Raw genomic sequence first — 27,415 nt, 5'->3', positions numbered from 1 at the left:
CCATAATTTACGGTGTCACGAAATTTCATCAACATTTATAAGGCATAATAGTTTTTCTTTTGACTGATCATAAGCTGCTGAGCGCTCTTTTTCATCCAACTAAAGCTGTAACTGATCTTAGGCACAGAAACTGCAACGTTGCTCACTTCTTCTTTCCGATTATCAATATAAAATTCTTTATCGCGTCGTGGCAAAGCACGCAAACACAGACACTGTGTCTCGCTTACCTGTGGGAAATGATACGGATTTCGACACTTGTCTTCAAATTGGTCGCTCTGATTGGAAAGTGCTGCATGCTTTTATCATTGATTTTCAGAGGACCCCACAGTCACTACTACATTCGGAGGAGGAGGAGGAATAAATTAGTGAAACTTCCTGACAGATTAAAACTGTGTGCCGGACAGAGACTAGAACATTTTTCGAGTTCGAATCTCGGTCCGGCAGACAGTTTTAATCTGGCAGGAAGTTTAATATCAGCGCACACTCCGTTGAAGGGTGAAAATCCCATTCTGGTAGAAATTAGTGTTTAACGTCCCGTCGACAACACGGTCATTAGGAACGAAGCACAAGCTCGGCTGAAGGAAGGATGGAGATGGAAAGTGGCCGTGCCCTTTCAAAGGAACCATCCCAGCATTTGCCTTAAGCGATTTAGGGAGATCACGGAAAATCTATATCGGGATGGCTGGGCGTGGGTTTGAACCGTCCTCCTCCCGAATGCGAGTCCAAGGTGGTAGCCGCGCGGAATAGCCGCGTGGTCTCAAGCGCCTGGTCACGGCCCACGCGGCTCCCCTGTCGGAGGTTCGAGGCCTCCCTCGGTCGTGGGTGTGTGTGTGTGTGTTTGTCCTTAGGATAATTTAGGTTAAGTAGTGTGTAAGCTTAGGGACTGATGACCTTAGCAGTTAAGTCCCATAAAATTTCACACTCATTTGAACATTTTTTTGAATTTCAATTCCTGTCTTATCGGTGTGTGACTGTAGTCTAATTTTGATGCGGCTGACAGCCTTTACATACGACCAGAATTTCTTTGGTTTTCTGAAAGATTATTCGACAGCTTTCTGTTATGGTAGTCATTGAAGGCTTCATGCATTACGTCTTGACGGTCAAACACGTTAACGTGAATGTTGGCGCAATTAACAGACCTGGAAGAAGTTGACATAACGCTCAGCACCTTGTGCACCAACTAATACTCCTATAAAAATCCGTGAGCGTTTGACACATGTTACGAACTCTACATTTCCTATAACCTTAAAAATAGTGTTTGGCCAGTGAACACAACGGAATCTCGTCGCAATGAAACAAACATCCTAGATATGCACCTTCTTGTATCTATTATTTAATGGTCTGCTAACCATACGGAAGTTGTAAGACATTAGGGATCTGAAAAGTAAGTCAGATCGAGAGTACAAGACTTCACTTATTCTAATCAAGTGAACAGTTGTCAATGAATAACGTGAGGCAACGTTCGGAAAACTGTAGCAAACTAAAATAAAATTCGCATTTCATTGGAAGACTGCAGGAAGCAAAAATGAATTACACATTCTCATCTGTGCAGCCTGCAGAAGCAAGATAAATGATACAGATACTCATTGTAAATAACTGAGCATTTAGGATGCATAACCGGATGAGTTAACTGTGGGCTGCTCATAAGACGGATTAAGCTACTGGCTGAGCGAGACCTACATTCGTCAAGAATCCAAACGAGGTGGGGCAGTGGTTAGCACACTCGACTCGCATTCTGGAGGATGATGGGTCAAAACCGCGTTCGGCCGTCCAGGTTTAGGTTTCCCGTGATTTCCCTAAATCGCTCCATGCAAATGCCTGGATGGTTTCCTTGAAAGGGCATGCCGATTTCGTTCCTCATCCTTGACGCAGTACGATCTTGTGCTCAGTACTTAATGATCTCGATGTCGACGGTACGTTAAACCCAATCTTCGTACGTTACTTCATTCCATAAGTATAGCTAAAAGGCATTAGTCAGCACCAAATGAAGGTCGGGAAGCGAATCCTCTTGAATCCAAGTTCCTACCTGAACTCCCTGCAATAACAAAGGAGAGATCTAATGCTGCTGCCAGGCTGACGAATGGATATGTTCCCTTTTCTAAGTAAAAACAGGTAAATCAGCAGAAATCTCCCACTCAATTCTTGCAAAAAGGATCATTACGATTCATGGGGTTGGTGTTGGTTTCTAACAATAGCTCCCCACTGGTCAGAACCATCCGCACATTGTTTGGTGGTGGGAGCGTTACTTTGGATAGGACACTCAGTGATTTTGGTGTGAAGGAACGAGTTTCTTCAGCCCGAGGACGCCCCAGTAAGCCGCGCTCCTTTGAACTGTGGACGGGAAGGCAAATTGCACCCTCAAGTATCCTCAGGGGAAAGCTGCGGCAACTGCGACAACCAGTGGCACTGTGCCTGTAGCAAGAGGATTAGCTGCAGGAACTGTCCACAATAAGTACGAGGGTCACTCCAAAAGAAATGCACACTACTTTCGTAAAAATACAGTTTTCATTGTGCATGTGTGAAAGTTTTACAGTGCGCAAATACATTCTTCACGCTTGTTTTCAAACTTAGTTCAACCTGTTCCCGTGAGTAGCGCCGTCACACCATGTCTTGAAGATGGCTGCTACACATGACGTTCGTCAGAAGCAACGTGCTGCCATAGAATTCCTGTGCTGTGAAAAAGAGACAGTGCGAAACATCCACAAGAGGTTGAAAAAGGTGTATGGAGAGGCTGCTGTCGATCGCAGTACAGTTAGTCGGTGGGCAAGCAGGTTACGCGATGAAAGCAGGCACGGCAATATTGAGGATTGTCCTCGCAGCGGCAGGCCTCGTACTGCACACACTCCAGACAATGTGCAGAGAGTTAACGAATTGGTGACTGGTGACAGACGCATCACAGTGAACGAATTGTCACGTTACGTTGGGATAGGGGAAGTAAGTGTTTGCAGAATACTGAAAGTGTTAACGATGAAAAAGGTTTGTGCCAGGTGGGTTCCCAGGATGTTGACAGTGGCTCACAAAGAATCAACAAAAATGGTATGCAGCCAACTTTTGGAACAGTATGAGAATGGTGGAGACGAATTTCTTGGAAGAATTGTGACAGGTGATGAAACATGGCTCCATCATTTTTCACCAGAGACGAAGAGGCAATCAATGGAGTGGCATCATGCAAATTCACACAAGAGAAAAAAAATTCAAAAAAACACCTTCTGCTAGAAAAGTTATGGCAATGGTGTTTTTCGATGACGAAGGACTCTTGCTTGAGGGCATCATGCCAAGTGGAACCACCATAAATTCTGATGCATATGTGACGACACTGAAGAAACTTCAAGCTCGACTGAGTCGTGTTCGACCACATCGGCAAAAGCAGGATGTTTTGCTGCTGCACGACAATGCATGGCCACATGTCAGTCAAAAAACCATGGAAGCGATCACAAAACTCGGATGGACAACACTGAAACACCCGCCTTACAGTCCTGACCTGGCTCCATGTGACTACCATCTCTTTGGGAAACTGGAAGACTCTCTTTATGGAACAAGGTTTGAAGATGATGACTCCCTTGTGCACACTGCCAATCAGTGGCTCCAACAGGTTGGTCCAGAATTTTACCGTGCGGGTATACAGGCGCTGGTTCAAAGATGGCGTAAGGCAGTTGAGAGGGATGGAAATTATGTGCAGAAATAAAAATATTGTTTCTAATGGATGTATCTACACACTGTAAAACTTATAAAAATGTAGAATAAAAGATGTATTTAAAAAAAATAGTGTGCATTTCTTTTGGAGTGACCCTCGTACATAAGACCTTGCTAGCAACCAGCAGCCGCAGAACCTAAGTTCGCGCTCCTCGTAACTCGGGACAAATAACATGGCCATGCTGGTAACACCTGAAGTCCGACAGTCTGCAGAAAATGGCAACACTCTACGTTGTGGCAGTTCCTAGAGGAAGTCTTGTCTTCCGTTCTAGCCGTCATGTTACATCTACACCCGTGGTCCAGCTGTTATGAAAACTTTGCCAATTATTCTCGCCCCAAAAGACGTAGAATGTGGGAGACGCCAACATACTAATGGCCACAGGCGACTGCAAGGACATAACAGCGATCGCTTCGGCGTGCCGCCTGCGAGCGGCGATCTTCTCCACGGATTTCAACCGGGCCTTCAATAAAGTACACCATAACTTCCTCCTACAGTTGATGGACCATATGGGATATCCTCCCAGGCTCATCGACACCTTGCGGTGCCTTCTGGCAGCAGGCAGTTCACAAATCCAGGTCAACGGACGGACAGCGGCCCTATACTCATGAAGAGATCTCTACGACGAGGTTGCCCCCTTTCTACCTACCTTTATGCAGTCGCGCTTGAGCCACTCCTCGGAAGCCTCAGCCACAGGGTATCTGGAATCACCATGCAGGACATTACCTTGCGCTATTGGGCGTATTCCGACGACCTGCTACTGTTGGTTCGTTCCGCCAATGAAGTCTTCAGCGTACTAAACTGGATCGAGCGATATGGACAGCATGCTGGCAGTCTTCGGAACATCAAGAAGTCGGCAACGCTGGATATCGGTCTCGGTCTGGGGCCGAGCGCGTCGTCCCCTCCCGCCGGCTACTGAACTGAGACATTTGGGATTCACGTTTACAAAGGATGTGAGCGGAACGGCTGCGACAGAACCTGCTCCGAGACTCCCAGCAGCGTCGTGTGGAATACCTTAATCTCCTGGCACAGTTCATTCCCCTATCGGCGGCGATATGCCGCAGGCTTTACGCGGCCTTCGGTTATTTTCTATCCACTGGACACATATTCAAAGTATGTTACGGCACTCTCACCCTCCACCAACGCAATGGAGGGCTGAGACTGTTTAACGTCCGAACACGGACAGCTGCCACTTATATGAGCAATATGTGGAAACAATGGACAAGTCAAGAGGCCTCCTTCACAGGTCGTCTGTTGGAGGTTCTATTGCCAGACTCGCACGTCCCGCCTGTGTCGGTGGCGCACATCGCGACACAGTTCTCCCATGTATGAACATTCATTCTGAGTTACAGCTACGTCACGTTAACTTCCATTGGGAACGTGGGTCCACTCAGCGACTGTGATATGATTTATAAATTATAGAGCACAGCAATCAGTCGTCCTTAGTATCTTTCACAAAGAGACTTGCACTGATGGCATTGCAGCTTTCACTTCAAACCACCCAGTTCAATTTAAAAAGGCATTTCTCGATTTTGCTATCAATCCGTTGTTCAAAATTCTCTTGTCGAAAGACGAACACGATGATGAAATGGCAACAATAAGGCACATTGCAAAAGAGAATAACTATCCACATGATTTTGCAGGTACTATATGTAACAACATAGCTAATATAGACAAAAACAGGATGACGCTTTACAATAATATGGCCTCTAAAGAAAGTACTAAGTTTGTTAGCTTACCTTACTATGGGAAAAATGAGTGCAAGGACAGCAATTATCTTTAGAAAGTACAAAGTGACAGTGAGTTTTGTAACCAAAAATAACTTAGAATGTATTTTGCGACACACTGTAGATGCTAAGAACATATTTCATGCTTGTGGAGTTTATAAAATTCATTGCCTGGACTGTACGGCCTGTTATGTTGGCCAAAGAGGAAGGAGGCTGGAAATTAGGTTTGGGGAACACGTCGCGTTGGGCAGAAAAGATACCACGGGGAAATGGAGTACGGCTGCTCATTTACTTACAACGAAACGTAAGTTCCTGACTTTGACATCTAATTGGAGGTTGCTGCATAAGTGTGTGAAGAACAGGATCCTCGACCTCCTAGAAGAGCTGGAGATCTTATGCCATCACAAGAATGCCGACAAAAACCTGATTAACGATCATGTCATTATGAAAAATGCACTGTTCTATAAATTGTTTGAAAACTTGTTGCTAGGAAACAAAATAAGGCTTAACCCACGGGCAACGAAATCATGCCCTTTTTTTTTCTTTATTAAGTTTCGATTCCCCCCGAAGGGGGCGGGCTGGCAGCAGCTTTGTATGCCGCTCTTCAGCCTGCAGAATTTGTTTTAAAAAGAGGAAGATAATAAACAATAAAAACAGGCTATAAAATCTGAGACTTAAATGGTAACATGGCGGAAAAAAATTTGTGGAACTTAAAACATGGAAACAAAGGGATGATGAGGCTAATAAAAATACATATGGAGCAGACAGGTAAAATAATAGACAGACAATAAAAAACACGGCGACAGTCTGGTTCCTGTTCGCAAGAGAGATAAAATTCACACCTAGCGACAGCATTATTTCTGTTTGCAACACTTTGGAAAGAGGAACAACACTGAATATTCACTTGACCACTGCACTAAAAAATTTTCACTAATATGATATACCACAGCCGAGGGCAGGTGGAGGGAACCTGGACTGATCCTGGGAAAATAAGAAAGGGCGGAAGGAGAGGAGAAACGAAGGGGGGAGGAAGGGGGGAAAGTAGCTGATGGAGGATGAGGACCAATTAGAGGGGGGGGGTGCTGGGCAGAGAAGGGGAATACAATAGGACTCAGGGGGGGGGGAGAAGGGAGGTAGGGAGGGTAGGTGGGGAGAAAGGGGAAGAGGGAGCCCAGGGAAAGAACAGAGGAAAGGAGGGGGGGGGTGAGGATCAGAGTTGATAGGAGGGATAAATGGAGGGAGAGAGGGCATCTTCTGGGAGGGGGAGTTGATTGAAGCAACCTAGGGAAAGGAGATGAAGGGCGTGGAGATGGAGGGTAGGGGGGACACAACAGTGAAGGCATGACAGGGGGCAGGGGTGGGAGAGGACAGGAGCAACCAGGGGATGTGGGGGATCAAGGCGGTGGGAGGTGTAGAGTATGCAGAGTTGTTCAAGGAATAGGAGCAGATGGAGAAAAGGAATGAGGTCATAGAGGATCTGCGTGGGGAACGGGAGGTGGAAGGCAAGGCGGAGTGCATGATGCTGATGCTCACGGATCTGGAGGGACTTATAGAATTTGGGGGGGGGGGGGGGGTCAGATATCCAGGCGGGACTGGCATAACAGAGAATGGGACGGATTAAGGATTTGTAGGTGTGGAGGATGGTAGAGGGGTGCAACCCCCATGTCCAGCCAGAGAGGAGTTTGAGGAGTCGGAGGCAGTTGTGGGCTTTGGATTGGATGGGGCGGAGATGAGGGATCAAGGTGAGGTGACGGTCAATGGTGAGGCCAAGGTAGGTGAGGGTGGGGGAGAGGCAGACAGGCCAGGTGCAGACAGTAAGGGAGAAATCCAGGAGCCAGAATGAGCGAGTTGTACGATCTACGATGATTGACTGGGTCTTGGAAGGATGATTTTCAGGAGCCACTGGTTACACCATGTGGCAAAAAGGTCAAGGTGATACTGGAGAAGGCGTTGGGACCTTTGGAGGGTACGAGCGAAGGCAAGGAATGCAGTGTCATTAGCATACTGCAAGAGGTGTACTGGAGCGGGGGGGAATTGGGGCATATCTACCATGTACAGGAAGTAGAGGAGAGGGGAGAGGGCAGAGCCCTGGGGCACAGCTGCAGAGGGGTAGAAGGTGTGGGAATTGGCATTATGGATGGTGACATAGGCGGGGGGCGGTGGGAGAGGAAGGAGGCCATCAGACGGATGTAGATGACAGAAAGGGTGTAGGTTTGGAGTTTAAACAGGAGACCGGGATGCCAGACACGGTCGTAGGCCTTTTCGAGGTCGAGAAATAGTGCCTTTTTTTTCTTTATTGTGATGTCATTCCCCTGCAGGGGAGGGCTCTCAGCAGCACAATCCGCCGCTCTTCAGCCGAGTGACACGACAACTAAAATAAGAATAAAATAATACATACATAAGGAGATAAAAAAGGGGAACATAAAACAGAGTAAGGGGAGAAAATGGAGGTAAAAGTACACTGACATGTAGACGTTCATTGGGGACAGTTAAAAAAGTCACCAGAAAGTTAAAAAACACAGTTGGCGATTCTTAAAACACAGAGAAGACACTGGATGCGCATGCACAGGTTAAAAGTTGGCCACAGTATTAAAAACACTCCGAAACAACACACTTAAAACCCACTTGGAGCACACACGACGAAGAATAGAACTACCAGGTGGGACCTGCCGAGGGAAAGGTCAGAGAGGATGGAAGAGGAGGGGAGAGCATGGGGCAGCTGGGGAAGTGGCGGGATGAAGAGAGGAGGGGCAACCGTGGGTTCACGAAGAGGCAGGAGACACATGGGGCGGGAGAAAATAGTGCCTGCCGTCTTGTCAATATGTAGCACCCATTAGCATAATACTGCACGAGTATGATAGTCATAACATTGAACCTACTTAACTTTCTCCATGGTACGTTAGTTTAGATGCATTTTCATTGTTAATAACAGCAACTCAGTGTATTGGTTTTATTGTATGTATAATTAAAATCTGTTTGAAGTGACACAGAGACTAGTTCTCTCTACATCTGTAACGGAATGCCAGGGCCACACGAACTATCCATCTTGGTAAGATTTGGCGCCATCTACGAACTATTCAGTAAATAAGAGGAAAAACATGCCCGTCATGATGTTTAAATAAAGAGAAAAATAATACAAGGACAATAACATTTAAATCAGATCAATTCTAATAGTTGCATATAGCATGTGCCTCCTTGCGTCTTGCAAACAATTTTTAAAAAAATGTTTGTTAAAGAATAAAAATCAACTGACTCACAAAGAATGAAACTGTTAATTTTCTTATATTTTCTGTGTTTACTGGCAAATGTGCATCTCCGGCGGTATTTCGGTTGAATACCGCCCTTCGATTTGTGATGTTCTGGTACCAATCGAACTGATAGGTGTTGCAGATTCCAGCCAGCAAGACAGCCAGCCAGCCAGCCAGCCAGCCAGCCAGCCAGCCAGCCCGTCGGCATGCAGCAGTCCAGCCAGCGGCGGTCCTCGCCAGCGGCGGTCCTCGCCAGCAGCCAGCAGCCAGCAGTGGTCCCCGCCAGCTGCGATCCTCGCCAGCAGCCAGCAGCCAGTAGCGGTCCTCGCCAGCAGCGGTCCCCGCCAGCCGCCAGCAGCGGTCTACGCCAGCAGCCAGCAGCGTCCACGCCAGTAGCACACAGCGGTCCTCGCCTGCGCCGGCCCCAGCCAGCAGCCAGCAGCCAGCAGCCAGCAGCCAGCATCCAGCATCCAGCATCCAGCATCCAGCGGCCAGCAGCAGTCCCCGCCACCAGCGGTCGCAGCCAGTGGTGGTCCTAGCTGCCCCCACCATCCGCCGCCAGCAGCAGCAGAGGCGTCCCCACCAACCAGCCAGCCTGATTGCCCCCCCCCCCCCCAGGGGCAGCAGAGTGGGGCTGAGGCCCCGGTCTCCTTCGTCTTTCTCCGTCCCTTTCTCCTCTGTGTCTCTCGTCGCCCAGCCCGTCTCTCGTTTGCTCCTTTGTCTAGTCCTGTGTTTGTTTTTCCCCCCCTTATCGTAATGTCAGCCCCCACCAGTTCTTCTGCAGCCACCACCACTGCCATTATATACACATCCCCCTCCGCTGCTGCCACCACTATCACGTGGTGTGCCGCTTCACTTCCCCCTCAGTCCATCCCCCCACTCCTCACTCTCTCATCTCCCTCCCTATTTGTCGGCCCGTCCCCAGCTCCTCCCTCCAGCACCTCCTCTGATACCTTCCCTCCGCTCCCACCCCCTGCTCCTTCTGTTTCTGCGGCCCCCGCCAGGGTGGTCGCCCGGTGGGCTACCGCCCATGCTCCACTCTCACCTTCACCTTCATCGTCATCATCATCGTCTTCACCATCGCCTTCGCCATTGCCCTCACCATCTCCGGCGCCGACTCCAGCCCCGGGACCTGCCACTCCCCGCCACATTCCAGTTGTTCCCATCCCCCACACCTCCTCCACCGCCATCAAGCGCCCCAGTGGCACCCCTGCCTCCTCTGCTCCCAAAAAGGCTCCGCCTCGTCCCTCTTCCCCCACCCCTGATGCCATGGATGTCTCCCCACCCGTCCCTGCCCCCTCCTCCTCCTCCTCCTCCTCTACCCCCTCCTCCTACCGCTACCTCCTCTCCCGTCCTGATCCCTCCCTCCTTGAAGCCTGGAACCTCACCCTCTTCCTTCGCCAGAATTGTCCTGGTGCCCCCATCTCCCGCCTCACTCCTCGCCGTGATTCGGTACTCATCTCCTCCCCCAGTCCTACCCTCCACACAGACCTCCTTTCCCGCATCCCTGTCACCCGTTTTGGCCCTCATGCCTCTCTCACACCTGCTCCTTCGCCACCTCCCTCCCGCCAACCCCAACCTCCGCGCCGCCCGCCGACCCTCACCGCCGTGGTCACTCGGCTCAGTCCGGTGATCACGGAGGAGGAGGTGTAGTTGGAGCTTCAGGCCCATCCCCATCTGGAGGTGCATGTGGTTCGCCGCATCCATAACGCTGCCGGCCCCACCCGCCTTATGCGGGTTTTTTCTGAGCACGCCCCCTCCATAGAACGTCTCCTGAAGGAGGGTGCCCTCCTTTTTAACCAGCATTATAAAGTTGACCCCTCCCGTTCCCCTCCTCAATCCCTACGCTGCCAAAGGTGCTTGCGATATAATGCGCACCCAACATCTGAGTGCAGCGAGGCCCCCACCTGCCCGCACTGTAGGCAAGCCCACTTTTTACGGCAGTGCCCCAATCTCCAGTCCCCCACCTCCTGTAATACCTGTACCATCCCTCATCCCACCTACTCCCAGAAGTGTAAGGCCCGACCCCTTCCTACCACTCCTGAACTCACCATTCCTGTCCGCCCTCTGGACGCCCCCACCCCTCCTGGCAACTCCCTTCGCCCACCCCCTACCACTGAGGACATCATCAGATTCCTCACCACTGTCCTGCAGAATGTTCATCCTTTTCAGCGCCCACACACCCTCCAACAGATCTCCCTCGCCGCCCGTTGCGTCTTCCACCTCAAAATGTACGCCACCTACTCGAACAACCAGGCCCATTTCACCTTCTCCCATCTTGACACCCTCGTTTAAATCCCTGTCATGGCACGGCAGCACCGTATCCTTTTCAACAACATCCGCTCCCTTCCCGCCAACAAGAACATCTTCCTACACACCCTTGTCACCCACCGCGTGGATGCCTTCCTCCTTAATGAAACCTTCCTCCAACCCCACCACACCGTCCACACTTCGCCCTACCTCCTCTAACGCTCCGATAATCCCCTCCCAATTGCGCGTGGTGGAGTTGCCATTGGGCACCATCGCCAGATCCCCGTTCGGCTCCAACCTCTCCTTCCCGACCCCACCGAACACCTGATCCTTAATCTCTTCTTCCCCGGCCTTACCGTTACCTGCGCCACCATCTATGTCCGCCCCAACGCCCCTATTCCCTTCGACTTCCTCTCCCATGTCGACCGTACCTTCTCCTCCTACGTGATCGCCGCCGACCTCAATATCCATAGTCGTTCCGCTGCCCAGTTACGGCGGTGGCATCGGTTCCTCTCCTCCCTACAAGGTGACCTCATTCCCATCCCCCAGCACACCCATCCCGAATCCGACTCCACTCCCGATGTTATCCTCTCCTCCCCCAACCTCCTTGGCCGCATAACGGTGGATGTCCTGGAGCCTATTGGTAGCGACCATCTCCCTGTCCTCTTCACCATTTCAGATGGTCGTCACCCCCGCCCCAACCCCCGTCATGACCCTCCCCCTAAGTACGTCCATGACTATTCCCGGGCCAACTGGAATGCCTACCGGGATACCCTCTCCGCCCGGGTCGATAGCCACCCTTTCACCTACCTCCACCCCGATGATGTCACCCATGCTGCCTCCTTTCTCCAGCAGACCTTGTCTGAGGCCGTGGAGGCCCACGTCCTTACTGTCGCCATCCACCCCCACTGTCCTACCTTACCCCCACAGGCCGTCCTCCTCCTCTGTGAATCCCGCTGTCTCTACCGTGCCTTCCTCCGCAGGCGTGACCCAGACACACTACGACGCCACCGGCAACTCCAGCGACACATTCGTAATTTGCTCGCGGCTAAGAAACGCTGGGACTGGCGACAGACATGCACCCGTTTAACTGCTACCCTACCTATCAACTTGTCCAAGTTCTGGTCAGCCTTCCGTCGCCTTACCGGAACTAAACCCTCCCCCTACTATCCTCTTCTCCATGATGATCACCCTTTCCCTGACACCCTGAGCAAGGCCAATCACTTTGCCTCCTACCTCTCAGATGTATTTTTCATCCCTGATTCGATTACTCCCTCTTCCCGGATATCCGCGATCGAAGTGACACCTCTGTCCCTCCCCTCGCTCCTGGTTTTCAGTACCATTGCACACACGGAACTCAATGCCCCTATCACTACACAGGATCTCATTGCTACACTCCGCATGAACGCAACACCGCTCCTGGTCACGATCGTGTCACTTACCGTCACCTTCGTGAAGCTCCTGTCTCTTTCCTCTCCACCCTGGCCAGGTTCTGCAATGTAGTCCTGTCCACCGGTTACTACCCTGACCTGTGGAAAACCTCCTGTATCCTCATGTTCCTTAAAACCGGCAAACCGCCGTCCGCCGTATCCTCCTACCGTCCCATCAGCCTTACCTCGGTCTTCAGCAAGGTCCTGGAATCTGTCCTCACCCGACGCATCCACCAGCATCTCCGCCAGCACCGCCTCCTTCCTGTTACCCAGTGTGGCTTTCGGCCGTCCTTCTCTTCCGACGACCTTCTCCTTCACCTCACTCATCTCCTTTCCGAACAGCTTAATTCCCATCGCTCTGCAATCTTCCTCTCCCTGGACCTCGAACGTGCCTATGACCGCGTCTGGCATTCCGGTCTCCTCTTCAAACTCCAAACCTTCGCCCTTCCCATTAACTACATCCGTCTGATCGGCTCCTTTCTCTCCCACCGTCCTTCCTATGTCACCATCCATAACACAGATTCCTACACCTTTTTCCCCTCCGCCGGTGTGCCCCAAGGCTCCGTCCTCTCCCCCCTTCTGTACCTTTTGTACACGGCGGACATGCCGCCGCCGTCACCCCCCGTCCACCTTCTCCAGTTTGCCGATGACACTGCCTTCCTTGCCCTTGCCCCCACCCTGCATCACTCCCAACACCTTCTCCAATCCCATCTTGACCGGTTCACCGCTTGGTGCAACCAGTGGTTGCTCAAGGTCAATCCCTCCAAAACCCAGGCGATCATTGTAGGCAAAACCACCCCTTCCTTCCGCCTCCTAGATTTCTACATCACCATCTATGGCCGTCCTATCGCCCTCACTCCCACTCTTAAGTACCTAGGCGTCACCCTCGACCGTCGCCTCTCCTGGACTCCCCACCTCCGGAAATCCAAGCCAAGGCACGCTCCCGACTCCGTCTCCTCAAGCTCCTCTCCAGCCGTACGTGGGGTCTGGACCCCTCCACCATCCTCCACACCTATAGATCCCTCATCCGCCCTATCCTTTGTTATGCCCATCCAGCTTGGATCTCCGCCCCCCTACCTTTTAGAAATCCCTCCAAATCCTTGAACGCCATGCTCTCCGCCTCGCCTATCGCATCCGTCTCCCCTCCCCCACGCGGATCCTGTATGATCTCATCCCCTTCCCCCACCTCCTCCTCTTCCTTGAAAGGATATGGATCCTGTACACCTCCTGCAAACTCGATCCTCCTCATCCGCTTGTCTCACCCATCCTCTCCCACCCCCGCTCGCTGCCGCGCCTGTATTCCCACGTCCCACCCGGTCTCCATCTCTCCACCCTCCACACGCTCTCCCAAGGTGGCTTCCGCCAGCTCCCCCTCCCTGATGATGTCCTCCTCCCCTCCATCTACCCCTCCTATCAACTTTGATCCTCCCCCCCTCTTCCTGTGTCCTTTCCTTTAGGCACCCTCCCTCCTTTCTCTTTCCTTTTCCCCAATCCCCTCCCTCCTTCCCTCTTCCCCCGGGCTTCCCCTCCACCTTCCTCCCTTCCCCCTATCACCCCTGCCCGTGGCATCTGCTCTCCCCTCTCCCTCTCCCACCCCCCCCCCCTCCACCCCTCTTGGCAGGTCCCCGGACTCGTACACGGTTAGTGAACATTACCGCCCGGAGATCAACGCCTCGTGTTTTGTGTGTGCCGTCGTTTTGTGCTTAAGTGCTTCAGTGTTATTCGTTTAGTGCACCTACGTTCACGTGTGACAATTTTCGTCTCTGTTTGTGTCCAAGTGTATGCACAATTTTATCTTGGACTCTACGTCCGTGAACGGCACCTTGTATTTTAAAAAGTGTTTGTCTCCGTTTATATGTCCACCCTGTTTATTCTCGAAATGTCTTCATTTGTCTATTTGTGTTTCTCTGCAGCCCAAGAGCGGCGTAGTGTGCTGCTGCAGGCCTGCCTGTAATACAGGTTTCAAAATGACAATAAAGGAAAAAAAAACAAAAAAATGGCAAATGTGGAAATAAGTGAGTCAGCAATGTAAAGGACTTTACTTATGTTTTATTTTATGTAAATCCCATGCAAATTTGAACTTTTTTTTTACTTTTCTTTGAGTGTTATATATTACGTAGTTCACATAGAGGGTGCCATACAACCGACTGATATGTTCTACACGTAACCTACCTTCTTTATACAGTAGTATTCAAAGAACTGTGACTGACGCCCGAACAACAGGGAACTGACACGCATTGAGACTAGAAAATAGTGGTATGTAATCTAATGTATAAGTCATATAGCTTATGCCACTAGTTATAACTTTTTATAGCACCGCCTGACCATGTACTTCTTGTATTTTTTAGGACTGATAATGGCTAGGCACTAGGCGAAATCTGGATTTGCCAAATAAAGCCTGCAAAAAAAAAAAAAAAAAAAAAAAAAAAAAAAAAAAAAAAAAAAAGACTGATTGCTTAGCTCTATAATTTATAAATTACGAGGGTTATTCGGAAAGTGAGGACGATCGGTCGCAAAATAGAAACCACAGTGAAAATCCGATTACGTTTTGCACATGTGTGTCGGGCAGTGACTCTAGTATGCCCCTTGATCGCGCTACGTCGTTCGTTTTAGTCCTGAGCGTACAGGAAGCACATAAACATACCTAAACAATAGTGTCTACCAACAAATACGAGGAGCTGGTGAGAAATTTCGCCTGAAGCTATGCAGCCAACATTAGATATCAGTCGTGCGCTTTCTTTTTCAAGACAATTCTCAGCCGCATTCTGCGGAGCAATGAAGATGCTTCTGCATAGTTTTCAATTGGAAATTTTTGATTACCCACAAAATTGCCCGTAATTGTCTCCCTCTGAGTTTCATCCCTGTGCACATGAACCGCTGGCTATGAAGACAACATTTTGGCACAGACAACTAGCTGTAGCCCAGCGTAGAGAATTGGTGGCTGGCACTGGCCACTGCCTTCTATAACGAGGGTATTGGAAAGTTGGTACAATGCTACGACAAACGTCTAAGTCGGACCGGCGACTATGGAGATAAGTAGCTGGAAGTTGTAGCTAACTGTTGCAAATAAAACAGTTTTCATTTTCACTGTGGTTTCCATTTCGCTATCAGATTAACAGACCATCACCTTTGTCATAACTGTCGCTTCCTGGTCACCGACGACCATGGCTTCACGTGCGTGTCGACGTCGGGCGTTTGGCGACTTATACAGGAGATATTTGCTTAGTACCTCCGTGTCACATCTGACGTGATTGAACCTCGGTCCCTTGCGTGGCCGGATTACTATTGCTTCCCCCTCGCCAAATACCATACGTTTACATGGTTCAAGAGAATGATCATCATCATCATCCTCGACGAAGGGGAGAAACTGGAGCTTGGTTATTACTGGTACCTGTAAATCGCTCACAACGCCCTTGAACGCACACCCAGGTGCTGTATGCTCCTTGCAAACTATATACGCGGTGTTTTAATAAACCGCTCCACTGTTTGGGGAGTGCTAGGCTCAGTGTGACGTTCCGCGCTGAAAGAATGACCTGAACTGCAAACAGTGAGGAAGGAAAGAGACTGGCTGATTCACGAAAAGCTGCTTTCAATGAGGCGTTAGATATGCGGTAAGAGTCTGAACAATGAGGCGTTAGATATGCAGTAGGAGTCTGTTGCAGATGTTATAAATGGCGTTGTTGGAGGTAGAAAATCCCTGTGGCAATGGACAAGAAAACTTCAGCTGCACCATTTCTTGAAGAAAGATTCTTCTAACTGCAGTAGCAGTATAAAAAAATTATTTTAGTAATACTTTGAATCACTTTGTACCATTCTGATTTATAGAACTATCGCTTAAAACATTTATGTTATGAAAACAAATGAATAAGTAGAAAGTAACTATAGACATTTGGAGCCTCTCGCCTTGCGAGAATTTTTGGGAATAGTTAGGGATATCGCCTGAAGAGTGATAGTTCACTCTTTTTATGGTAGGGCAAAAGTGGCAGTGGCAAGCAGGGGTAGATTTTTGTTTTTGAGATTAAACGTAACTACATTAAGAGATAGGTGAAAAAGGTGTAGCGTCTATGAAATACAAAAATTTAAAAAATTTAAAATGCGGTAAACCAAGCGTCGTCGGAATCCAATGGCCGGTGGTCGAAATTGCTCGCTGTTTACATCTTTATAGCGCCTGTCGTCTGAGTTTAATGGTAGCACAGCTAAAATATATTTCACTTTCTGCCGCACTGGTAGCAACAGTTCTGTCTAATAACATTTTTGCGAAAGATTCTTGACAGACTGTCTGCCCCTGAACGCAGTAATATATGCGCCAAAGCCCTTCGTGGCCCATTTTATGGAACCCGGTATCGACTGCCACGATCGCGTTGCGCTCCCTCACCCTTTGTCGAATGCCTCGGCTACCGTTCATTGCTATAGATACTATAACATGGTTTACTGTTATTGAATGATGCTCTATAATACAGTGTCTAGTATTTGGATTCCACTGTCGATAACAATTGAGACAGGAGATCTATTCTGACACGATGAGCATCGTATTATGTGAATATGGAGGACGTGAATATTGCTTAAAATTCATATTATAGTCCGTGACCCAATCAGAATAGCTTATCAGTTGTTTAACATTATTATTAATGCTTTATATCTTGTTCGTTGTCCTTTCAGAAGCGATTCTTCGTGTACTTTTTCGTTAGGAATTCGATCATAAACACAGCTTACTAATCAAACTTGTGAGGAAACATAATGTGTAAAAGTCTTCTTTAGATTGTTTTGAAGAAGTTCTTCTAACAATTTGCAGTTCAGTTAAATAAAACGGAAAATAAGAACCTACAGTGCACTGTCCCACAGTGCTAACATTGTGCTGGTCCACAGTGCAAACATAACTGACGTCTCACACCGCCTTTGCATCGTAAAACGCGTGCCGAACCACCGAGCTACCGAGAACCATCGGCTGCAGCTCTCTCTCTCTCTCTCTCTCTCTCTCTCTCTCTCTCTCTCTCTCATTGCGATATTGGTCCCTGAGCCTTATAAGGCAACGATAAATATCAGAACCATTGTTACTTGCGTGAAGTACAGCATTCCTGGAGTCCACAAGTTAAATGGTCTGCTCATTGTCTCATGTTACTCTAGGATTACGTAGCGTTAGTCATTGACGTGTAAATGGAATGCCAATTAAGTTTAGCGGAACAATTCGGTGCCACACGTGGAAGTAAATGCAGAATCACAAGGTTGCCAAATATTTGCAACGATGTTGGCAATTCTTAGCTCTGCTAGCGGCACTTAGGTAGCGATATTCTTGTCATGCTCGTTTTATACGGGGTATCACACGTGAGACGAGAGGGCCTTCTCTTTATTCTCTCTCTTTTTTGCAGTTTTCTCTCTTGATGTTTTCTAACTTCGCCTTCCGGACAAGCTATATTTAAGGCATTCAGTTAGATTTAATCTAGCATGCTTCATTTTTCAAGTTTTCCGGCGTGGAAGCGGGCTGTTAACGCCGGTGTTATATAATATCGGTGCATGGACAGCAAAGCTATTTATATTAGTTTCCACTCACGCAGCATATGGCATGTGAAACATTGGCGTATATAATTTTCCATCATGATTACAATTTCCAAAAAACACAAACGAATAAAACACTTACTTTGACAGTTTTCAACATAAGCTTATCTCATACGAAAAATAAGTGTCTGAGAGTCAACGTTGCCACACAAGTCACGAAACAGTAAGATATCAGACACATTGCACAACTAAATCGACCGTGTCCACTTGCAGTGTTGTGGCACATACAACTAGAATTTCAAAACTACTCGGGAATCCAGCAGTATGTTGGTAGCGATGGAAGCAAGAACAAACGCAACTAACTAGTTATTCGATGACACAGCAATCAGTTCATTTGAGGATCACGAAATGAAGATGAACGTCACACCAAGGAGCAAACGTTGACACTGCTTCGTTTAGCACTCTGCCATTGCTCGGGTGGTAGTTACGACAGACAGTTCACAACATGAAATACAAAACCAGTTGAAATTTAGGCGTGGAATGGCATTTCTAGGGTCCAAAAATTAATCTTACCATATATAAGTCATATAAAGATGGTAACTATTCGGATTACTTCATTAGTATAAAAACCAGAATATTATGAGAATTTAGCGTGATCACTCAGCATTAATCGAGAAAAGTGAGTGAAGGATCATGAGATGCCAAACTAGGTCAGCAATATCTCCAGCTCTCAAAACCCTAGCATTAAGAAGGGCATCACGGACAGCTCATAATGTCCTCATTGTTATCCAGCCGGCGCTTAATAGAATTGCGCTTCCAGACACCGATCTAAGTGACAGATTCGAACCGACAGAAGATTACAACATTGTAAATTAAAATCGACTTTCACTCTTATTCTGTTCAGTTTGCGCCAAAAGGTATTTTTAACAAAACGACCTTGTTCAAACCGTCAAACCATGCACTTTTGGCCTCAAATGGACTATATCTACTTCTGGTCGCGTGTCGTATGCAGCTAGAACATCAGGAATAGCACTAAATATACATTATGGTTAATAAACTAACACATGGATGCCGCGGAATAATACATGAAATTGTGGCTTCACAAGAAAAAATTGAAAGTATTGCTGTTGAAGCAGAAACGAAATAGAAGAAAAAGCTAAATGTGCCGTTGCGCACTTTGTTACGTTTTTCACCTCACATCTACCAAAGGTAATGCATACCAACAAGCTGTCCATTGCTTTCCTACTTTTTCCTGTTTTGTTTGGTACCAAAATGATTAAAAAGAGACATTGGTGTCCGTGACAGACAATTCAAATCTCTTCAGAGACCTTGTCTTATTTTGTTGGTGATGCAACTTGGTATTCGCGAAGCAGACGACTGTGGCTACTCTTCCAAGGTTGCCTGGAGGCGAAATAAAATTCGTTACTTACTTGTGACAGTTATTAGCTCAATTAAGGTTGGAACTAATTTCTGACGTAGCTAGCGTTTTAGAAAGTGATCACGTAAAGAAAAAGTCAAGCGAATTTAGCAGGATTAATCAGTCCCACACCCACAAATCACTCTTATGACAACCGAGCTGCTTAGCAGTGCCTACAGCTTTGTAGTGCCTTGATTATGCTAGGGATAAGTGAATGAGATATATTAGCCGGAATCCTGTATGATCGGATCTGGATGTCCATTCTAGCGCAAGACCCTGTGCTCACCTAATTTCAGATATTTGGTGTGGCCAGCTACCTAAAAAGTGTGGAAAACCGAATAACGCTTCAACGAGTGCTATTCCCATTTCAGAGAGTCCGATCTGGGTAATGCTTAGCAAGGGATAATATTTATGAGTATTGACATCAACCTACATCATTAAGTAACACCAGGATGGTTGATAAATACTTTCAGAATAGGCTTCCTAACATTTATACTAATGTTTTGCAGTTAGCATGTTTATTCCGACAAAACCCGCATCTGCTTTTGCAGGCGATATTTCATCGCCGGCCATTGTGGCAGAGCGGTTCTAGGCGCAGTAGCCTGGAACCGCGCGACCGCTACGGTCGCAGGTTCGAATCCTGCCTCGGGCATGTGTGTGATGTCCTTAGGTTAGTTAGGTTTAAGTAGTTCTAAGTTCTAGGGGACTGATGACCTCATTTGTTAAGTCCCATAGTGCTCAGAGACATTTGAACCATTTTTTGTATTTCATTTCCGTTTGACTTCTTTTGCCATCATTTTTTTTACTACGTGGACAGGAAAACTCCCCCTGGATCGCCTGATTTAATTAGACTATGATTTTTTGACGTTTGATTTATGTCTATATTTCAAAAGAACTAAAGTATGATATAGACGTAACGTTTACTGCGTGGTCACTTGGGAAGCTTTGCCAATAAATGCAAACAGCATCTGGTGAACGAAATTTCCAATCTGCAATATATCTCCATCTACATGACTACACTGCAATGCAGATTTAAGTGTTTCGCACAGTGTTCTTTGAATTACCTTGAGTCTATTTCTCTACCATTCCATTCTCTAACAGTGCGTAGGAAAATTGAACACTTAAATATTTCTGTACGAGTTCTGATTTCTCTTATTTTTTACGATGGTCAGTTCTCCCTGTTTAGGTTGGCGGCAATTTTAGTACATCAGATACGGTAGAAGAAATGTGGTGATAGAAATTTCGTGCCAAGATGTCGCCGCAATAATTGATGCCGTTGTTTCAATGTTTGATACCCCTACCCACTTATCATATTTATGAACACGCTCCCCTATTTCGTGCTAGTTAAAAACGAGCCGCTCGTATTTGGACTTTTTCGACGTCCGTCGGGTCCCATACTGCACAACACTAGTCTAGCAGAGGACTGACAAACGTAGTGTGGGCAGTCTCTTTATGGGCCCTGTTGCATATTCTAAGTGTTCTTCCATTAACACAGTCTAATTTAAATCAGTGAACAGTCTTTGTTGGAATTACTTAATCATTTTATTAATTGCAATTACGCGTTTCACGCGGTTAGTGCCTCATTAGATTAGAACAATAGGAAAATAACTGCAGCTGAAATACGTGAACATAGCGAACAGAGGGTGTGTAAATTTGATAAAAAACTTAGAACTTACCATGTTGAACGCTCAAAGAGTGAAGTACGGGGCTCTGTTGTCACGTAAAACGGTGATGGAAAACACCCTTGTCATACACTGCAAGTTAACACAGAGGTAACCATGAAGGAGGTAAAAAGATAAATACTAAAAAAAACATTGAGTATACTAAATTTAGGGGAGGTGGGGGGGGGGGGGGGCAAAAAATGTTAAATTAATAAAAAAGAAGGCGTCATGTAATTAAACCTCTCCATTACAGATGGAAGACCCGGTGCACTAGTGGCATTATCAGCCTCAAACTGCAATATCTCCACTATGCCTCCGAGTCTTAACGATCCGTTGATTATAAAACATCAAACTTTTGAGATATTTTGTTATCCATCTTATTTTCAAAATGAAATCTTCCTGCCCTGCCCCGACTACCGCTCCCCTCGCCTCCCTCTTATCCGGTTTCCTCAATAAAACTAATTCCTTCCACCCCCTCCCTCTTCCTTCAACTCCTATGTCAGTTTTCTTTCCATTCTTCCCAGATCAAAATTTTCCCCTAACAGCACGACGAGCTTCCCTTTCCTGCATCTTAATATCGCTCTCTATCTTACACGAACCTCGTGTCACACCGTTTCTTCTGTCTTCCCCCCTTTTTCCTACTCTTTCATATTAATACGAAGGTCATTCAATGATTAAAAAGACAAATTGGTCTAGAGAAAAAAGCGTTTATTTTTACAAAACAGTACTTTTTCTACTTTTCAAGATACTCCCCTTGAACATTTATGCACTTCTTTCAACGGGCAACAAGCTTTTTTATTCCGGCCGCAAAGAACTCTTTATCTTGATCTTTGCTCCAATTTCCCACAAACTTTTTCACGTCCTCGTTATCCTGGAACCTCTTCCCACGTAATGCCTCCTTCAGTGCACCAAACAAATGGAAACCACTAGGTGGTAAATCAGAACTGTAAGGGGGGTGAGGCAGTACTTCTCAGTCCATTCTGCCGATGGTTCCCGGGTTAGTTGAGCAATATGAGGACGTGCGTTGTCTTATTGGAGAATCACACCTCACCTCTGAGATCCACGACGTCTCTCTCTCATGGCTAGCTTCACCTTGTTTAAAATCATAACATAACGTTTCCTTCTGATACTTGGGTTATGAATTTTTTCTTGACAGTTGAGTTGGTGTGCTTTCACTCCATGCTTTGTCCTTTTGATCCTGGCTCATAATACTGAAGCGAAGGTTCATCACAAGTTAATTTTTATTTATTTATTTACTTTTAACAATGTTCCTTTAGTTGATTGGCGACTCTATGGAGTGTCCTGTGCACCACGACCAGATAATGGGTATACTTGGAAGGAGAGACAGCATTGGTCGTATTTTTTTTGTTTTTTTTGTTTTATTAACCGCAAAATCGATTTTCGGTCACTTAGTGACCATCTTCAGTGCTGAAGATGGTAAATCACCGAAGATGGTCACTAAGTGACCGAAAATCGATTTTGCGGTTAATGAAACAAAAAAAAAAAAAATACGACCAATGCTGTCTCTCCTTCCAATGTTCCGTTAGCTCTGTGCACACTCTCAAACTTGTTTCCTAGTGTAGCCGCGTCAGCTCCTTTGGGACCCATCTTGCACATGTTCTGCAGTACTTCAGCTTGTTACAGATAAAGTAATGAACTGTACCTGTACTAACTTGAACCTTATGAAATATCATTTCCACAGTCACACGGCGGTCGGCACGAAGAATGTGATAGCCGGCCGGTGTGGCCGAGCGGTTCAAGGCGCTTCAGTCTGGAATAGCGCGACCGCTTAGGTCGCAGTTTCGAATCCTGCCTCGGGCATGGATGTGTGTGGTGTCCTTAAGTTAGTTAGGTTTACGTAGTTCTAAGTTCTGATGGCCTCAGATGTTAAGTCCCATAGTGCTCAGAGCCACGAAGAATGTTATGAGTTCGACCTTCAAGTGAGGGAGTTGAAACTGCACCTGGTCGGCCAGAACGGTGTTCGTCAGTCACTGAGTCACGACAATTTTTGAAGTGCTCTACCCGCTTGTAGAAATTTACACTTTTAATACAACCTTCACCATAAGCTTTAGACATTCTACAGTGTATATCCACTGGTTTCTCACCTTCAGCAAGTAAAAAACGAATAACAGAATGTTGTTTAACTAATGTGGATGTTTCACTCGGACTCGCCATCTAGACATGTATTTTTGAGGCTATAAACAAAACAATGTTGATACCCCAGCCGATCAGGGCTCATCCCAACGATACCAACATAAGGCCATAAGAGTACCAAACTTGCCCTACTAACAGATTTTTCCTGAGACCAATTTGTTTCTTTTATTATTGAATGACCCTCGTACATGAAGCTCCTCGTATATCCATCCCTCCCCCCTTTTCTCTCCTCCCTCTTTGCCCCTTCCTCCCTATTCATTCCCCTTCACGTCATTTAAATTCTCATTGCTCCAGCGCCGCCATCTGACTGGCCCTCAACTCATGCAGTTCCCTGTCCGTAACGTCGCTGCCCAATTCCGTATTTACTACGGTCGGTGAGGACGCTGCAGTTTCACCTCATTCAGTTTAATGGTTGTAAACGTGTACCTGCCGCTGCACCGGGTCTTCCTTCTGCCATGGCGAGTTTTAATTATATTATACCTTCTATTTTATTACTTTTATATTTTATTTGCCCCTCTCCCCGCCCTCTCCCATAATTTGGTGTCCTTAGTGATTTTTGCTATTTTTATTTGCAGCTCTTTTCAGGTTACCCTGCACGAGCTTGTAATTTATGACAAGGGTATTTTTCCACCGCCGGTTTACATGACAACCGGTCCCCATACTAACGCTTCCAGCGTTCAAGCTAGTAAGTTTTAATTTTTTTTTTCTAAATTAAATACCCCTTAGCGTATTAGACCCTCTGTTCGCTAGTATGTAACGTGTTGGAGACGTAATTATTTTCTTATTGTTCTAACCTGGTGATGCGCTAACCGTGCGGATCACGTAATTCGAAGTAATAAAACAATTACGTAACAGCAACAGATACTCTTCACTCATTTGAAGCATTTATCTACTGTTGCTGTATCTGCCATAATGGAATAGAATGAAAATGCAGTCTATTTGGTTTGGTTTCCCACAACGTTATCTATGTGATCATTCCAGTTTCATTTGTTCGTGACTCTGATTCCTAGGTATTTACTTACATTCATCTACATCTACATCTACATGGATTCCCTGCAAAGCACAGTTAAGTGCCTGGCAGAGGGTTCATCGAACCATCTTCACAATTCTCTGTTATTCCAATCTCGTATAGCGCGCGGAAAGAATGAACACCTATATCTTTCCGTACGAGCTCACATTTCCCTTATTTTATCGTGGTGATCGTTCCTTCCTATGTAGGTCGGTGTCAACAAAATATTTTCGCATTCGGAGGAGAAAGTTGGTGATTGGAATTTCGTGAGAAACGCCTTTCTTTTAATGATTTCCAGCCCAAATCCTGTATCATTTCTGTGAAACATTGACAGGCTTAAATTGGTGTCATTCATCGCATACCGGTAACCAAAATTTAACGGATTTCTTTTCGTGCTCATGTGGATAGATTGTCCCCTCTTCTTGTTCAGAGACAATTTCCACTTTTTAGTCCATACAGATAACGTGTCTAAGTCATTTTGCAGTTTTTTTCGCTCCTCTGATGACTTTAACCGGCAAATAATGAGAGTATCAACCGCAAACGACTTAAGAGAGCTGCCAGATTGTCTCCTAAATCGTGTATATAGGTTAGCAACAGCAGAGGGTCTACAACACTTCCTTGTAGAATGACCGTTATCACTTCTGATTTACTCGATGATAGTCCGTCGATAACTACGTATTGTGACACACCTGAGAGGAAATAACGAATCCAGTCGCACAACTGAATCGGTACTACTCAGGCACGCAGTTTGATTAGAAATCTCTTGTGAGGAACAGTGTTAAAAACGTTCCGGAGATTTAGAAATAGGGAGTCAATCTGAGATCTCCTGTCGATAGCAGTCTTTACTTCGTGCGAATCAAGAGATAGTTATGTTTTACAAGAACGGTATCGTGTTGCTTATGTGTCTATAGATTGTTACCTTCGAGGTAATGTTGTAACACGGTATATGTTCCAAAACTCTACTGCAAATCTGCGTCAGTATCATGGGTCTGCAGTTCATCGGGCTACTCCTACATCGTCCCATGACTACTGGTGTGAGCTGTGAATCTTTTTTAGTCTTATGGTACCGACCTCCCCTTGAGTGAGCGGTTGCATATGAAAGGAAATAAGAGGCTATAGTATCAACATACTGTGAAAAGAACCTAACACTTATGCTATGCAACGAAACAACTACAGGGTGTTTCTGTAAGAGCATGCAGAAATGTCACAGGACGTAGAGAATGCTCCACTGAACAATCTGAGGTAGGGAAGCTGGCGAAGCCAGCTTCAGGAGATATGGAAGTAAACTTGTCTACCACGTTGTCTAGCATTAATGTTTTCCAGCTTATTAACAACTAACATGCGTACACGTTTACAAGTACTGTGCTGTTTATTTACGTGTACATTATTTATTTCCTGTAAGGAAACAAGGAGGAGGAGCCTGATTGCTAGGAAGTCGTGATGCAGGTTTTGCTTACTTTGCTTATCCATAAGGTCCCCCTGAATAGGTCAGGCGTGCACTACACGCCGGAAGCGGCTACAAGGGTAGCGGAGTACGTGTGGAGTGCACATGGGGGTTTTTTAGGTTAGAGAATTCCCTGCCTAGGCCCGACAAGACGCCTCCTGAGACGCGGCAAGGTAGGAGTAGGCAAAATGCAACAGGGAATAACAGTATTAATGTGCTAATAGTAAACTGCAGGAGCGACTACAGAAAGGTCCCAGAACAGCTCTCATTAATAAACGGTCACAACGCCAATATAGTACTAGGGACACAAAGTTGGCTGAAACCAGACGTAAACAGTAATGAAATCCTAAACTCTGATTGGAATGTATACCGCAGAGACAGGCTGGACAGTGAAGAGGGAGGCGTGTTTATAGCGATAAGAAGTGAAATAGTATCGAAGGAAATTGACGGAGATCCGAAATGTGAAATGATTTGGGTGAAGGTCACGGCTAAAGCAGGCTCAGACTTGGTAATTGGATGTCTCTATAGGCCCCCTGGCTCAGCAGCTGTTGTGGCTGAGCACCTGAAGGATAATTCGGAAAATATTTAGAGTAGATTTCCCCAGCTTGTTATAGTTCTGGGTGAAGATTTTAATCTGTCGGATATAGACTGAGAGACTCAAACGTTCATAACGGGTGGCAGGGACAAAGAATCCAGTGAAATTTTTTTAAGTGTTTTATCTGAAAACTACCTTGAGCAGTTAAACAGAGAACCGACTCGTGGCGATAACATATTAGACCTTCTGGTGCAAACAGACCCGAACTATTTGAAACAGTTAACCCAGAACAGGGGATCAGCGATCATAAAGCGGTTACGGCATCGATGATTTCAGCCGTATATATAAATATTAAAAAAGGTAGGAAGATTTTTCTGTTTAGCAAAAGTGACAAAAAGCAGATTACAGAGTACCTGACGGCTCAACACAAAAGTTTTGTCTCAAGTACAGATAGTGTTGAGGATCAGTGGACAAAGTTCAAAACCATCGTACAATATGCGTTTGATGAGTACGTGCCAAGCAAGATCGTAAGACATGGAAAAGAGCCACCGTGGTACAACAACAGAGTTATAAAACAGTTGCGGAAGCAAAGGGAACTTCACAGCAAACATAAACATAGCCAAAGCCTTGCAGACAAACAAAAATTACGCGAAGCGAAATGTAGTGTGAGGAGGGCTATGCGAGAGGCGTTCAATGAATTCGAAAGTAAAGTTCTATGTACTGACTTGGCAGAAAATCCTAAGAAATTTAGGTCTTATGTCAAAGCGGTAGGTGGATCAAAACAAAATGTCCAGACACTCTGTGACCAAAATGGTACTGAAACAGAGGAAGACAGACTAAAGGCCGAAATACTAAATGTCTTTTTCCAAAGCTGTTTCACAGAGGAAGACTGCACTGTAGTTCCTTCTCTAGATTGTCGTACAGATGACAAAATGGTAAATCTCGAAATAGACGACAGAGGGATAGGGAAACAATTAAAATCGCTCAAAAGAGGAAAGGCCGCTGGACCTGATGGGATACCAGTTCGATTTTACACAGAGTACGCGAAGGAACTTGCCCCCCTTCTTGCAGCGGTGTACCGTAGGTCTCTAGAAGAGCGTAGCGTTCCAAAGTATTGGAAAAGGGCACAGGTCATCCAAGTTTTAAAGAAGGGACAGATGTGCAGATGTGCAGAACTGTAGACCCATATCTCTAACGTTGATCAGTTGTAGAATTTTGGAACACGTATTATGTTCGAGTATAATGACTTTTCTGGAGACTAGAAATCTGCTCTGTAGGAATCAGCATGGGTTTCGAAAATGACGGTCGTGTGAAACCCAGCTCGCGCTATTCGTACACGAGACTCAGAGGGCCATA

Source organism: Schistocerca americana, chromosome X (genome assembly GCF_021461395.2).
Source record: "Schistocerca americana isolate TAMUIC-IGC-003095 chromosome X, iqSchAmer2.1, whole genome shotgun sequence".
Lineage (NCBI taxonomy): Eukaryota > Metazoa > Arthropoda > Insecta > Orthoptera > Acrididae > Schistocerca > Schistocerca americana.
The sequence above is the reverse complement of the archived record's forward strand: the minus strand, read 5'-3'. Positions refer to the sequence as shown.